General features: G+C 43.0%; 1 protein-coding gene across 3 annotated transcripts in view; it reads left to right on the top strand.

Moving 5' to 3' along the window:
- Positions 1-15,738, top strand: part of CHRM3 (cholinergic receptor muscarinic 3) — a 480,908-nt gene that overhangs the window by 221,581 nt on the left and 243,589 nt on the right. For 2 of the 3 annotated variants that reach the window (XM_004473140.4, XM_071207360.1), the window contains exon 3: positions 6,164-6,226. The gene's annotated coding sequence lies outside the window, so the exon portion shown is untranslated. The remainder of the gene's footprint in view (positions 1-6,163; positions 6,227-15,738) is intronic. The other variant, XM_004473141.4, reaches the window with a different exon arrangement.

The raw sequence follows: 15,738 nt of genomic DNA, 5'->3' as shown, positions 1-15,738 counted from the left end.
TAAAATTAACATTCTTATCTATATAATCACATTATGTTTGATCACAAGTTAACTTCAGTAGCAGACATAATCACAGTTTTATACCCTTCCATGCCCTGACCTTTTTATTGTTCTCATTACAAATTATATTTTTTGTATTGTATATCCAAAAACAGAGTTATAATTACTTTTTATGAATTTGCCTTTTAGCATCTGTAAGACATAATAAGTGGAGTTACATACCAAAGAATATAACACAACAGTATTGGCATTTACAATTATCCATTGGTTTCCTTTCCTGGAGGTCCTTTTTTTCCCTTATGTTGCTTCAGTCCTGTCCTTTCCTTTCAATCTAAGTACCCCCCTTTAGCTTTTCCTGGAGGAGAAGGGTAGTGGTGACAAATTCCCTCAAATTTTATCTGGGAATGTCTTAAAATATCCCTCCTTTTTGAAAGCTACTTTGCCAGTTATAAAATTCTTGGTTGATAATTGTTTTCTTGCTGGTAAATATTTCTTCCTACTGCCTTCTTGCCTCTGTGATTTCTGATGAGAAATCAGCAGATAATCTGATTGGGGCTCCCTTGAACATGACACATTGCTTTCCTCTTGCAGCTTTCAGAATTCTCTCTTTGTTCTTGTCATTTGACAGATTGACTAGTATGTGTCTGGTCACGGTTCTTTCCAAGTGTATCTTATTTGGGTTTGTTGGAATTCACACATGTGCATATTCGGACTTTCATTACATTTTTAAATATTCTGCATTATTTCTTTGAGTATTCCTTTTGCCCCTTTCTCTCATTCTTCTCCTTCTTGGACTCTCATAGTATGCATATTGGTATGGTTGATTGTGTCCTATAGTTCTCTTAGTCTCTGTTCACTTTTTCCATTCTTTTTTCTTTATACCCCTCTGCCTGAATCATTTCAATTGTCTTATCTTTGAGTTGGCCGGTTCTTTCTTCTGTCAGCTCCAATCTGCTGTTGAAACTACTCTGAGGATTGTTCATTTCAGTTATTGTAGTCTTCAACTCCAGTAGTTCTGTTTGGTTCCTTTTAATAATTATTCTTTATCAAGACTCTCATATTGATCATTCATCCTTTCCCCAGTACCCTTTAGTTCTTTCTCTGTGTTTTCCTTTGTCTCCTTGAGCATGTTAAGGATCATTTTTTAAAAGTTTGTCCAGTATGTCCAAAACTGGTCCTCTTAATTGGTAGTTTCTTGATTTTTATCTTATTCCTTAGGGCAGACCATTGTTTCTGTTTCTTTGTCTTGTTATCTTTTGTTGCACTCTATACACTTTAATATTTTGAAGTTTTAACTCTGGGATTTAGTTCCTCAGGTATCTGTTCCTTCAGTGATAGGAGAGTGATTTCCTTGAAAGGCGCTGACAAAAACAAGCAATGTAAATAAACAAACAAAAAACAACATAAACAGACAACACAAAAACCACCTTTTCACGTCTTTGCAAATTGGCTCTCGTTGGCACCTCATTCAGAGTATAGCCCTTGGATTAAGGAGAACAGCCCAGTGGAGCATGAAGTGCAGCCTGTCTTTTCTGAGCCTGTTTCTTGTCCTAGGCCTGTGCTTGTTTTGTGGCCTTAGGAATTCCCACATTTACAGGAATGGGAATGTCCCCTCTTTCCCTATGCAGTGGACTTTCCCACTGTGCAGGTGCACTATTATATTTCTTAAGGCAGGAAATCCTTTGCCCAAGGTCCCTGTGACTTAACCATCTTATACTGCTTTTGGCTGTTTGCAAGCCACTTCTGTCTTTGAGTACTTTCTGGGAGGGCAGCGCCAGAGATAAATGTCCTGCTCGGATGTTTAGACTGCCTCCCTGTAAATTGGCCTTGACATACAGGCACCCGTGTATGTGCTAGATGTTCCTCTGTCCCCTCCAGAACAGGTCCAGGGACTCACAGCATGTCTCCATGCAGGACCAAGAAGGGTGCTAGGAGCCTCTCCTACCCTTTATCAGACTGTAGTTTCTTGATTTGACACTCACCCAGTTATTACAACCCTTTAACTTTTTTCTGGCATTTTGAGAGATGACTCTGCCAGTTCTTGCTAGTTGATCAAAGATTCTCTGGGAGAACAGCACCCTGGAGCAGGTTATGCCAACATCTTTCTGGTCTGGAGACCCTGTGTTGTCCAGTCTTAACTTCTTTGTTTTCTCTGGTCATAGGAGTATGTCTACTTTGTCAACCATGTAGTGTAAACACATGTCTTAAGGTACCTAGTTCTTGCCCTTGTCCCCATGAAAGAGAAAGACACATGGGAAGATAAATAGGAGTAATCTTTTTTTGCAAGAAGAATGGTAAGACACAGAGTAACCTAAAGCGCAGAAGTGAGGTGCAGTGAGAAAGTTAGAGTGGCTGGTAGAGTGTAGGGCACTGCGGGACCCTGTCTAACATGGAGAAGAGTTCACGCTTCATCTCCAGTCACCTTTCATTAGAATATAATGGATGCTCATTAAAAAGAAAAACAAAACAAAACCTTAGAACACAAGAGTACTAGATCGAAAAAAAAGGAATCACACATCACTTAATAAGCAGCCACCTTAACATTTAGATGGAGTCTCTCCTTTCTCTTTTTCACAAGGTTTAATTATTTTATTGTTTCTCAGAGGTAAGTTTAGTCTGTAGGTGAGAAAACCAAGGCACAGAACCCAGTGACTTAAAAATCCAGATTCAGCTATTGCTAACAATCCAGCATGGAAATTTCCTCTCAGTAGTGTAAGAAAGAGTGAAAAAGAAAAAATGAAGGAGAAAAACACATTATCCTTTAAGCAAGAAAATCCTTATTTTAGATTTTTTTTTAAAAACTACATTCATTATTTATTTTTAATTTTTAAGAATGTATTTGCTTAAGTTGTTTTAAATTGAGCCAATATCATTACTAAAGTCTTCATCTTCTAATCAGTTCCAAAGTTTTCTTGATGAATTATACTTACAAAGGAGAGATCTCTGGCTGCAAAATTCACCAGTGGTACTTTAAAGCAAAAAAATATCTTTTTGAGAATCTAAAGTCCCATATATATTTTTTCCTTTAAAATCACTTCCTCAAATCCCTATAAACACTAATGAAATATCAGATGCTTGGTCAATTCTGTAACACTGGCTTGACCAAAAATAAGAAATATCCCTTCCTGGCTTTCACGTGTGTATGATGCCCTGACTTGAGATTCAGGGGTGGGAGGGAGGAGCTGAATTTAAGGATTCCAATTATAAGCCACCTGAGAGGGGCTGCAGAAAGGTTACCTGAAGAAAAGGGTGATTAACATTTCTGAGTAGCTGAAATGAACCATCTCTGCTTGAAGAGTTGTATTTTAAACTTATATATAATGTTTATAAAACTAAGGAGTTTTCAAGACAGGGCCTTTTCCTTTCTTACAGGTTTTTTTGTAAAACTTTTAAAGGTGACAGGAAATCATTTAGTGAGTTAGCCACTTATTTAAACTGGTTTTATGGGGAAAATGATAGCATTGACTTTTAGATCAGAATGTGTTTTTCCATGGAGAGCGGCTTACTGAATGGAGCACTTCAGAGTTTTCATTCAATAGGGTACAAGGCTTTTTCAATCCTTTCCCTGAATAATAATGACATTTTCTTTTCCTAGAATGTGTTTTCCAAGGGTTATCTCTTCTTTATGCCACAATGTCAGACCATTGGTCAAAGCTCATTTCCAGTACAGGACTGTCTCAAAGCTGCCACTGAGAACAAGATTTTTCAATAGGTAGCTAGAGATAAGAAAAGACTTAGCTAGCTAGATAAATAGATAAAGAAATAAAGAAACCCTGGGAGCTGTAAGACTTGAGGGCTCTCAGCCTTCATACGCAGCCTTGCCCAGTTCCTGGGCAGGGAATAAGGCAAGTTGTCCCCTTGGGTTGGTGGATTCAGGCCATGTATGGGATGGTGTTGGGATGTATGGGATGGTGTTGGGTGAGCCAGTGAGCATGTACATCTTCCTCAAATGCTGGCCTGCTTTCTCCAGTCTCATTTAAAATAGTCCCACCTGCCTCCCCTAAAGGTCATGTCTTAATGCTCCTTTCTGTGCTTGTGAGCCCTTGTGTGGCAGTTTGATATTATTTATGAATTCTAGAAGAGGTATTGATTTCTGTTTGTAAATTGGTCTCTTTCTCTGGGCATGACACCCTTCGATTGTATTAGATTCTGCGGAGACATCTGATTAAATGATGTTAAGATTAGGGCTTTGTTCAACCAGATCAACATTCATTGTTGAGTCCCAGCCCTTGGGCTGATAAAACAGGCTCTCCCACACAAGTAGACACACAGAGAAGATACACGGAGGATCCTATAGCTCTAGGGAGGAGACAAACCTTATGCCAGCCTACAGCTGAGGTTGGAAGAAGCTGGGACCACGGAGCCTTAAGAGGAAGAGGAAGGTTGAACCCTCACAGACACCGCCTGCCATCTTGCTTCAGCACGTGGTGACTTTGGGTCATCTGCAGTCACTTAAGCCTCAGCCTCAGTTTCCCTGTACATAGGTGAGTGGCCCTCAGGACGTGATCCGCTCCAGCCATCTTCTGTCCTCAGGACACACGTCTCAGATGGGGCCTCCTGGGAAAGCCTGAGTCAGGAAGGTCTGTCTTTGCCCAGAGGAGGAGAGGGGCCTTTGATTGATTGTTCCACCAACACAGAAAGTGGTAGGAGAGGAAGAGGCCAGGGAAAGGAGGCCGTGGTGTTGGGGCGTTCACTAAGACCGCTTCTCAAACTGATGAGAGACCACTGGTTTTTCTTTGTTATTTCCTCAACCTTTGCAGACTGCTTCCTCAAACAAATAAGTAAGCACAAGTGAATGAAAAACAACACAGCATGCAAAATACAAATCTCTTTTCAATGAGCAGTTTTAACCATCATCAAAATTATATTGCCCAGGGGAAGCGGCTGTGGGTTAATCCGATGAGCTCCCGTCTACCATATGGGAGGCCCTGGGTTCGCGTCCCGAGGCCTCCTTGTGAAGGCAGGCTCGCCCGCATGCCGCGGAGCACCGCCTGGCCCACAGACACCACGGAGTGCCAACTCAGCAAGGTGATGTAACAAAAAAGAAGGGAGACAAGCAAGAACACAGAAGAGCCCGCAGCGAATGGACACAGAGAGCAGACAGCATGCAAAAAGCCGCAAGGGGTGGGGGATAAAAAAGAAAAAAAAAGAACAAGCACCCTGATCTTTTTTAAAAAATTACATTGCCCACTTGCTGTATAAGTTTCAACCTCTGTGCTTGTCGTGTCACCAACCAGTGACAGTTTCCAGATCCCTCCTGTCTGCGGGCCACACAGTGGAGGCTGCACCAGCCTTCTCCTTCCTCTCCCAGGGGAATCCCTCGCTCAGGCCTTCAGGTCACTCTGCGTCCTGCCCTCACAGCCTCGACCCGTCCTCCAGGAACCCAACTCCACGTCCTCCACTCTGGATGCTGCAAGGTCCTCCTCTCAAAACCCAGCAGTGTCTTCTCAGGCCTCACCTTCCCATCCTCCACGGCACTCGCTGTGCCCTCCTCACCCTCTGTCCTCCACCAGGGTCCTTCCCAACAGCTCCCTCCTCCTTTCTCAAGGAAAGGCTCTCCTTTGCCTTTAACCAGTCATCCTCCTAAAAGAGATGCTGTCCAAGGTGCTGGCCGACATGTGTGGTTCTGCATGTTTCAGAAAGGAGAATGGCACCATCCAAAACGGGGGTAGGAAATGTTGGTTAAGATTTATCAATATTGTCTGAGAGAAGGTAGCGGGCGGAATTTCTAAGGGGTCACACCCCGCGACTTCCCTTTGAAAGAAGACAACACTAACGGATTCACGAAAAGAAAGCCGCCCATCACTAAAATGTAAAATTAAGGCATGAGCAGCTGCTTTTGTTTTCTCTTATTTTTACTGTATGGTCCTTTATTGTGAAACAGCTGAGGGATGTTCTGAGGAGTAGAGCTATAGAAAGAGTCTTTGGTTGGAAGTCAATAGATAAGTTTCTATTTCCAATGACGGGTACTCTGACTTCTCTGACCTTCCGTGTCCTCTTCAGTTACATGAGGAAATGATACACCATGATCTATGAGGTCCTTTTCAACTTGAAAATTCTGTAATTTTCTCCCACTCTCTTAAATCATTCTCTGTAATGTATTGATTTTCCTTTTTCCAGGATCCTCATTATATGCTAATCCCATTTTCTTATTCTTTTCTAGCACCTGTGTTCTGATTAGTGGCCAAATAAATGACATTCAGAACTTCAGCTAAGGTACTGTAAGGTAAGATTCTTTCTCTAGCAAAATGCTTTGCTTTAAAAAAAAAAGTCTTGGTGATTTAATCTGCGGAAACAAATTCATGAGGAATAAGAATTTACAAATAGTGTTTTTCATCATGATTTGCAGTTGCTACTATATGCATCATAATAAAAACATACAATTGTGCTTTAGTTTTTCTGTCACTTAATAAAGATATAATGTGCCCGTTTGCTCATCAGATTCAAAATTATAATAAAAATGTTTATTGAGACTTGAAATAAGCTTATTTTAAGTGCTCATTTCCATCTTAAATGTAGCAATGGAAATTTTTTTTAAATTTGTGTAAATGTCTGAATTTTTAGCATATCTTTTGGACATTAAAGGTTGTCTAATTCTTAGAAGATTAAGTCTTATCCCTTGATTTATATTGTCTTTATTCAGAATACCATGTAAAATCTGATTGTGAGCATGAAGAAATGTCAACATAGAAAGTATTTTTACCTAGAACACAATCCTGTCTAGATTTTATTGTAGTAACACTTTCTCTAGTAAGCAGACACTTCTAATAGCTTACCCAATATCTATTCTCCCCTCCTTCCTTCCCAACAAAATCCTGATGTTTGGAACGGTTGCAGTATGCCCAGTTTTAAAAAAACAAACAAAACAAACCCTTGTCTTATCAGACTCCTTACTGAATTAAAACAGCAGAGCTTCAAGAGAAAAGAGGAGAATTTCTTTTAACTTTTTCCTTTGATTCTACCCTATCTTTCTACCTGGAAATACAGCCCTCTTCTTGCAGTCATGAGGAGAGAGCTGCAACTAAGAATAATGGAATGGGGATATGAAAAGATCCTGACTGCTTGAGCTCTGGCATGGACTACCATCTGAAATTTCGTATGGCATGAGACAAACCCCAATTTAAATACATTTGTTAGGTTGAGGGCGCACGGCGGACAGCGGGCGGTGTCAAGGGCGGACGCACAGCGGCGGCGAAGAATGCTGCGGAGATGGAGAGTGGTGGCAACGCGTCTGCTTTATTGAGGAAGACAAGCGTTTATATAGGCTAGGGCGCTGGCGGTAGCAAGGCTAAGCCAATTAAGGCAATGTATGTGAGGGGAGGCTGCTAATTGGCTGGGGGACGGTTGGGGGTGAGGTACATACGAGGGTAAGGGGCGACGTGTGGGGTGCGGATTGGCTTAAGCTGAAGGCGACCTCCGATTGGTTGTTGGAGGCTGTTGCTAGGTAAAGGGGCAGAGGTGAGGTTATCATTCTGGCGGGGGGTATAAGGGGGCTAGGGCAGAAGATAAGGGGAAGTTGTGGGTTGGGTTCTGGTGAGGCGCGGGAGAGGCAGGCCGATTACCCTAGGGCGGCCCCTATGGAGACCGGATGCTGGCTGGAGATAGAGGAGGCAGCCGCTACGGGCAAGAGTAGCAGGGGGCGACAATCTCCCCGCGCCAAGCACTCACCCAGCAGGAGACGAGGCCGCATCTCAACGTGCTGGGCCTGCCCAACGGTGGTAGCATGCTTGTTACCTCATTAGGTCTTCTGTCACTCAGAGCTGATCATATCTTTAATTGAGTCAATAGCAGTGAAGATTTGGATATCATGCCAGACACATGTACCTACCTTTCAGTAACTCAGAATGCCCATCATATGACCCATTCATAATACTTAATGAGCTGAGGACATTTCATATAGGAACAAAAAAGAACAGGAAGTAAAACCTCTACTTGATTTTGGGGAATCAGTATGACTTGTAGTTGCCTATCAAAAGAAGTGAAAGTAATATTAATTTTGAGCTTCATCTGTATTTTTTTTAAATAAAGATGTGGATTTCCTTGTTTAAGTATGAACACCAAATCCCCAGCTTTTAACTAACAGTCCTAATTTTATATATTGTCCTTCTAACAATCTCCATTACTTCACCCATGCTTATTAGGTCAGGGGAAAAAAAGGTATTATAGACAAAAGAGAAGTTATGTAATGAAATTCATTTCTTTAGGAAAAAATGCAAGGTATTGAGTAAGTTACTGAGCTGAGTCAGGAGAGTGTAGGTGCTGGATAATGGAAAAAACCCCTGGACCAGAAAATAAGAGATAGGAAACAAACATAGGTAAGAGCGCCAGCTCTTTTGTGGCTTAAAAAAGCCATTTCACCTGTCGGGACCTTTGTTCTTTATCTTTAAAACTGAAGGTGTGAGACCAAATGGTCTCAACTGTCACTTCCATCTCAGATAATCTGTTAGTTCAAAATAATAGTTTACCTCCTTGGGTCTCCTTTGCTAAGGCAGGGAAATGCTCGTCTTGTGCCAAGTTTTTCTTTATGGCCATTGAGCTTAGGAGGTATCAGTTATTTCCCTTTTCCCTCATTTTCTGCCGAAATACATCCTAAATTTCCTCATTTCTTTCCATCTCCTCTGTTCCAACCCTCAACCAACTCTTCATCCTCACTTGCCTGAGGACCGCCTTAGCCTCCTAATGGTTCTGGCTTCCATTCTTGCCACATTAGACTATGTCCTGTGCACAACATTCAGCACCATCTCTGGGAAACACAAATCTGATCTTGTTGCTCGCCTGACTGAAAACTACTTAAAACCCTCCACCCCACCCCCGCCCCACATTTAGAGTCAAACCAAAAGCATTACCGTAATTTACAAACCCAGTATAGTTTGGTTTCTCTCTGGACCTTTTCCCCCTGGCTTCCTAAACTCTACCCTCCCTGGATTTTTTTCACCTTATTCCCTGAATCTTTCTTTCTTTCTTTCCCCTCTTGGGGCCTCGGGGCCTTTGCACTGCCCACTGTGCTCTGCCCCACCACTTGGCCCTTCCCATTCAGATTTCAGCTGCTGAGAACTTCCCCAACCCCTCCTGAATTAAGCATCACCCCTGGCACCCAGGTTTCATTCCTTTTAAAATCTGAAAGTTGTCTTTTTCAGATGTACTGAACTTCCCCTCTATCAACGTGTAACACTTAATTTATAGCTTAAGGGATTTAGGCTGGACACGAAGAATCCTACCACTTTGGTTCCATTTTGTTGCCTTGACAGGATCTAAGTTCCGTGGGGCAGGGACCCAGTCTGTCCTCTTCACTGCTGAAACCAGGATGTCTGGCCTCCAGCAGTGCTGGGTGCTGGAGACTAGATGAATGAAGTGTCAGAAAATGTCTTGGGTCAAATATTCCCCAGCCCCACAAAACTGAGCCCTGCTGCTGGATACCACTGACATGTCTACTGCATGGACAGGAAGGAAGAAAAAGGAAAAGGAGATGAAAATAGTAAGAGCTGGGCAGAGGATCCGAGAGAGGCATAAACAGAAGGCAGCGGTGAATCCGCAGAGGGGCCACGTCGGGTGTTTGTCCTCAGTGGGATTTCAGGTCTGTGGTGCCGGCTGATGGGGCCCCATTCTTGGGAACTTACACAGATTTATTGGCCAAGCCTGGCACATAGACAATCAGAGAAGATTGTGGAATGAAGTCTTAAAAGAGTGAAATAATAAATTATTGAACTGTTAAGAGTACGATGTTGCCTCTCTTTTATTTTATGGGCATCATCGTATTCCCTCGATACCAGTATTTAGCCCATGTTAGTAAAAGAGATTCAAAATGCAATGAGTGTGAATAATGGTGCATGAAACAAAATTCAGTTCCTGTGCTTGGGCATCTCCCTTGGAGCACTGCAGAGTTGATTCCATCTTCAAGTGAATTGTCACGGTGACCATCCAGAACGGCCTACTATGCCAGCGTGTTAAAATTGCTGGCAGGAAAATGGAAACTGGGAAAATGTCTTATCTGTCAATTAAGTGACTGTAGCCTCCTGGTTAGATTACAGCAATTCGGGGGCTTTTTGTTTTCTGTCAATTGAGATTTGACAGCTGTTTATAAAATATTTACATTCTGATTTCAGTCACATTGACAGCACTTTTGGGTCTTTGGAACATGATAATTATATGTTAGGGAAATGTTAACATTTTTTGAAGCTAATCTCTTTGAGGGGAAAATCTGTATTGTTTTGTTTTTTAATTTTAAAAAGGAAGGGCACCCACTTTATTAAAGGATATAATTCAAGAGAAAGTAAGAGGCAATAACTGATGGTGACCCAAAAGACCCCCGACATTCTAATAGCACGAGTGTCCTCTCCCTCCCTGCCCAGCCTGCCTAACTCCTCACCTGCTCTTAACCTGCTCTGTCCAGGTGATCCCTGCGTCTCGCCCCTTGCACTTCGTGGCACACACAAAAATGGTCATATGTGTATGGTACGTTGGGGCAAATTAGATGGGTTTTTTGGTATTTTTGTGAAATTTCTTGAAGAAAAATTCAATACACAGTCTTGGTATTAGAGGAAAAGAAAAAAAGAGTGATGGAACAAATCCTAAATATTGAATTTATATTACATAAGAATTTCCAAATAAAGTATTTCCAAATGTTTTCATGAGAAACGTGAGCACATCTGGCAGTTTCTATTATCAGGTGTTGTGTTAGAAATGATGATCTACAATTCTCGACCAATGGGCTCTTCAGAGTCTTGATAGCCACTCTCTTTTGGATTCTTCGTAAGAACAAGTAGAGGATGGAAAACTTACAGCCATTTTCATAGCCATTCTGAAGTTTCCAAGAGTTGAAGTTATAGTTAAAGACTCCAACCACCATTACTTTGACAAACGTTAAAGTTGAAATTTCTTGGACTAAGGCAAATAGTTTTGGAATCCAACCTAACATTTTGGTATGAAAAATTTCACAATATTAACAGCACTCATGTGTGGAAAGCAGTCTTTCATAGCGGTCACCCTGCACACAGCTTGGACCCCACTAAGAGGGCATCTCTGCTATGAATGGACAGAGGTGGCTCTCTCTGACATCTGTGGGGACCAGAAGCAAGAGCTGAGCCAGAGGCCCCTGCCACCCTCACCCCCGTCCACCTGGCTATGCTCAGCCCTGGTGCTTGCATGTGGACACCCAGCCTCAACGGCCAGCACACCCCTCCCCCGGACACATTGCTGTCCCTCGGCCACCGAATGGGCCCAGACGTCCACCCCCAGGGGTGCTCCTGGGGAGGAGACTTCTGTAGGGCCTGGCAGTGAGCATGCTCTGTGATTTGGGGCAGGGGCTTTGGGGGGCCTCCTCGGTGCCTGAAGCGGGGGTGGTCTGGCGGGAGCCTGGCTCTCCGTGGGCACTGGCCTTGGCGTGGGCCCTGAAATGCGGCCCTTCTCCAGCCACAGCAGGCATTCGGGCCCCTGGTGAAGGGCAGGTCCTGACTCAGAAGGGCCGAGGCGGGCCTGAGATTTCCTCTTTCTACCAAGCTCCCAGATGAGGGCGGTGCTGCTCTCACTCTCAGGAGCAAGCCAGGGACGCCCAGAGTCGAGGCCGGGTGGTTTGTTGCCTGGGTCTCGAGGCCCTACTGGGGAGACGTATCTGCTCTAAGTGAGGACAGAGAAGGGAGACCGCAACCTCGAACGTGCCTTCCTGGGTTCGACGCGCTGCCCCTTTGGGACCTGTGACTCCGATTCCGCCGCCATGCCTAGGAGCTTACCTGTGATGAGCTGAGCATGCTTGGTGGCCCGGTACTGAAGCTGGTACTGCGTGGCCGAGCGAGGGACCCTTGGCTGTGTGCAGAGCGTCAGGGGAACTGCAGGTGCCAGGCGGCCCCATCGGGCTCGAAGGCCATTGAGACCTGGGTGCAGCCTCACGCCCCCCTGAGTCCCCGCCTCCCCCGAGGACCGAGTCAGCCCCGCCTGCCCAGCGCCCACTGCCCGGGCCCGGCTGGGCTCTCGGGTCTGAGCGTGCCCACGTGTCCCGTGTGCACCAGGGCTCTGGGGCACAGCATGAGTGCCCGACGGCTAGGGTCAAAGGGCACGGTGGCAGCGATGATCAGTCTAACGGTTACTAGCTCTATTGTAAAACATCTTACGAGACAGATGAAAAAGCAAACTTGAACGTTTCAAAAATGACTCTGGTGAAACAGAATGCATTTTCAAGAAACCGTGCTTAAATTCTCAGAGCAAGGTTTGGGCTAAAAAGGAAAGAAAACCAAATATGTAACAGAGAATCATATGAGCATTATTTTAAATGAAAAGGGATGTTTGAGAAATGAATATGCATGCTGTGCTGCACACAAAACGAAGAAAATGCCAAAAATGAAAATAAGATACATCACAGAATAATGCTAAAAAAAAACAAAACTAGTGTCAGATGTGTATATCAAAAATAAAAAATCTAATAGAATAACTATAAAAACTTTAATGAAAGAGCAGTCCCAGAAAGCCAAGAGTAGTTATGTGTCATGATGTGGGCAATAAATTTCATAAAAATCCAAGTTTGGAGTTTGCAGATGATACCTTTTAACTAAAAGAGAGTTTCCAACACAGTTTCATAACATGGAGAAATTAAATTACATTCCAGCAGAAATGTGAGAGGTCTTAAGTTTACAAAGAAAAAAAATTAGAAATGGAAGTGAAAATTAGAGGCATAGCTTTCCAAGCAGGCATGCAGCATACAAGCAAGTGTACGAGGAAATAAATTCAAGCACGCATAAAAATGCCTTGAGGAAAAAGCTTCTAAAGTGATAAAAGGAGCAAGCTGTGGAGCTACTATATTTATTTACATTCTAGTATATCATGGAAAAAAAAGAAAATTCAATTTACACAGATTCTTATTATTCCGAGGCTGTAAACATTGTCCAATTTTGACATGTCCTTTCAGCAAAATAGATACTCAATTTCTGTTGTGCATTCCTGAGATGGAAATTTTAGATGATCAGTATTAATGCTTTCATTCATTATATAGCCTCTATCCTCAAAGAGCTTACAGTCTAGTTATGAGGACAAATTACACACGCATTTTTAAATGTCATGAGTGTTAGATAGAGGATCGGATGCGAGTGCTGTAGCCAGGTAGTTTAAGTACCAAAGAGACCGTGTCCTGCCGTTGGTGTGGCCTATATCTTTGGTGTGTGCATCCTTGATGCATTTCACAGAGTGTGGCATGTGGAAAATATTTATGAGGATGTTTGACCTGCGAAGGATGTATCAGAAGTAATACCATTCCATGGCTCCCTCTGTAAAGAGGACGCACATAGTTTGAGACATTGACAAAGGTAGGATTTAGATAGACGGGAAGAAACCAGAAGGCAGCGTGACAGAACGTGGATGTGGGGTAGAAGGCGCACAAGAGCTTCAGGATTATGGTGTGTGGAGGTGGGTGGGCCAGGTAGAAGGATGGAAGTGTGGGTAAGACCAGATGAGAAGGGCTGTGAGTGTGTCTAGAAAGGAAGGGTGTTGTTATTTTTAAGGGAGCAGAATAACACTGGAATCACTTGGGCAGAGGCATAGTCTGAGGAAGCGGAATTGGGCAAAAAAAATGTGGAAATGGACTGAAGTTGGGAAAATATTCCATCCCTTTTTCTCCCAGACGAGAAGACATTAAGGCCTAAACAAGAAAGCTGCAGGTGGCAGGACCAGGGCGGAACAGCTTCCAAAGGCATCGTGAAGGAGTCTAGGTCTTCTTCCTTCCTACTTGAGTTTTGTATTTGCTCTGTCCTGTGTCTTCACGCTTTTGAGTTCATTTGACTTCCATGGGTAGATGTAAAATGTATTCACGTCACAAAGAAAGGCAAGCCCCGGGGCCCAGCTTCTCTCGGCTCCTGTTCTCCATCTCTCCCACCCGCCCGACTTGTCCCATCCCTTGCCTTCATCTCATCCTCCTTCACTCCTCAAGCCCCTGCAGTTGGGCTTCCCATCCCATCACTTCACTCATCCTGCAGCTACCATCACAGAAAATGACCTCTTATTGGATACACTCTAAGAATTTTTGGTCCTTAGCCTTCTTGACTTCTCTGCAACATTACCACTGACCATTGTGAAATTTTCTCTCTCTTAGGCTTCCAAGGAAACTCTCTTTCCTGAATTTCTTCCTGCTTCTCTCCCCATTCATTGTCAGTTTCCTTTATTTTTTTCCCTTCCCTTTACTTCTTCTGTCTGCTGCTTAAGTGCCCCCTCCTACCCCCGTCCCAAGGATCTGTTCAAAATTCTTATCTTAATTCACATAGCTTTCAGGTGAAACTATGCCCTGTCCTTTATCCCAGTGATTCTAAAGTCTGTGCCTCAGTGCAGACCTCATTTCCTAATCCACATCCATATATCCAAGTGGCCAACTCCACTCGAGGTTTTGATATATACCCCCAGCTCCCAGCAGCAGCACCACCCCTCGCCCCCCTTCTCCATTTTTCCTTGCCGCCCTTGCATGCATTATGCAGTCGTGACCCTGAAGCTCTGGGCATCGTGTTATCTTTCTGAAATGAAAACCTAATCAACATTCAGACTGAACTGCTTCCCAGCTATGTGACCTTCAGCAATTGCTTAACTTCTATCTCAGTTTTTGTATCTGTACAACTGGAAAAATAATAGCTTATACCTCATAAAGCATTAGGAAGATAATAACTGGCACATTTTAAGCCTTCAGTAAATATTAACTGTTCATTATTTGACATACTGAGACTCCCATTGCCTTGAACAAAAACAAATTCGAATTCTTAACACAACACATAATATTATGTGATTTTCTTCATCCTCAACTTCGGGTCTTACCTTATCCTAACTTCAACCCTATCCACTACCCTTAAAGATCCAATCCGATGCCACATTCTACCCCACACACCCCCAAGTTTGCTAATGCCTCCTCTTGTTACTAGTTCATGGCTTTGCCTTGATAATTTTCACTCATCTTCCAAAGAGTATGTGGGATATCTCTAAATCAGTGGTCCCCCCATGCTGTTAGAGAATCTTTATTTTAGAGATTGTTCACTGTACATTGCCATTGTCTGTAAAACCCTGTCTGCCTTTCTATCCTACAAGTTCCTTGATGGTAGAGGATGCATTTTTTATCTTTATGTGGCAGTGGATTTGAGAGGAAGTATAACTGTAGGGTGTGGACAGCAAAAGAGAAGGAATATGCAGTAGGATGTACCAGTTGTACCTCTAGAAATTCCCCCAAAGAAGAGGTGAGCCAGCCTTCTTTTCCCATCCTTTTAGGCTGGGACTGCTAAAGAAGATGAAGCCCGGTGAGAAGAAAGCAAAAGGGAATATGGTGATAGCAAGGATAAACTAAGCTTTGGTTAAAACAGACACAAGGAAAAAACTTGAAGCCAGTTGGTATTTTGTTCACAATGGATTAGAGATTCCATACACACAGGGGCAGATGGCAAGAGAGAAGTGGTGTGCTGACCTGGTTATAAATTTGGATCTGGGATAAGACTGAGAAGAAGAGAGGTTTCAATCTTAAGAATGGGGAGAGTTCAAGAGTGATACATAAATCAGTGACATATAGGAATTAGACACATATCTATATATGCACAGTTGTAATGAAGCCACAGTGTTTTAATGAGATTATATATATTTTCTATTTTACACAAATATGTATCTGTATATACATGTAGGTGTGTGTGTATATATAGCAACATATATAATAGTATATGTTCTATGTACATTTTTTATACTTTGTTTTTTATGAGTTGCACAGTGTTTATTATAGAAATTTTGGCAGTCATA

The sequence above is a fragment of the Dasypus novemcinctus genome, chromosome 13 (genome assembly GCF_030445035.2).
Source record: "Dasypus novemcinctus isolate mDasNov1 chromosome 13, mDasNov1.1.hap2, whole genome shotgun sequence".
NCBI classification, from domain to species: Eukaryota; Metazoa; Chordata; class Mammalia; order Cingulata; family Dasypodidae; genus Dasypus; species Dasypus novemcinctus.
This window is presented reverse-complemented; position numbering and strand designations above follow the sequence as displayed.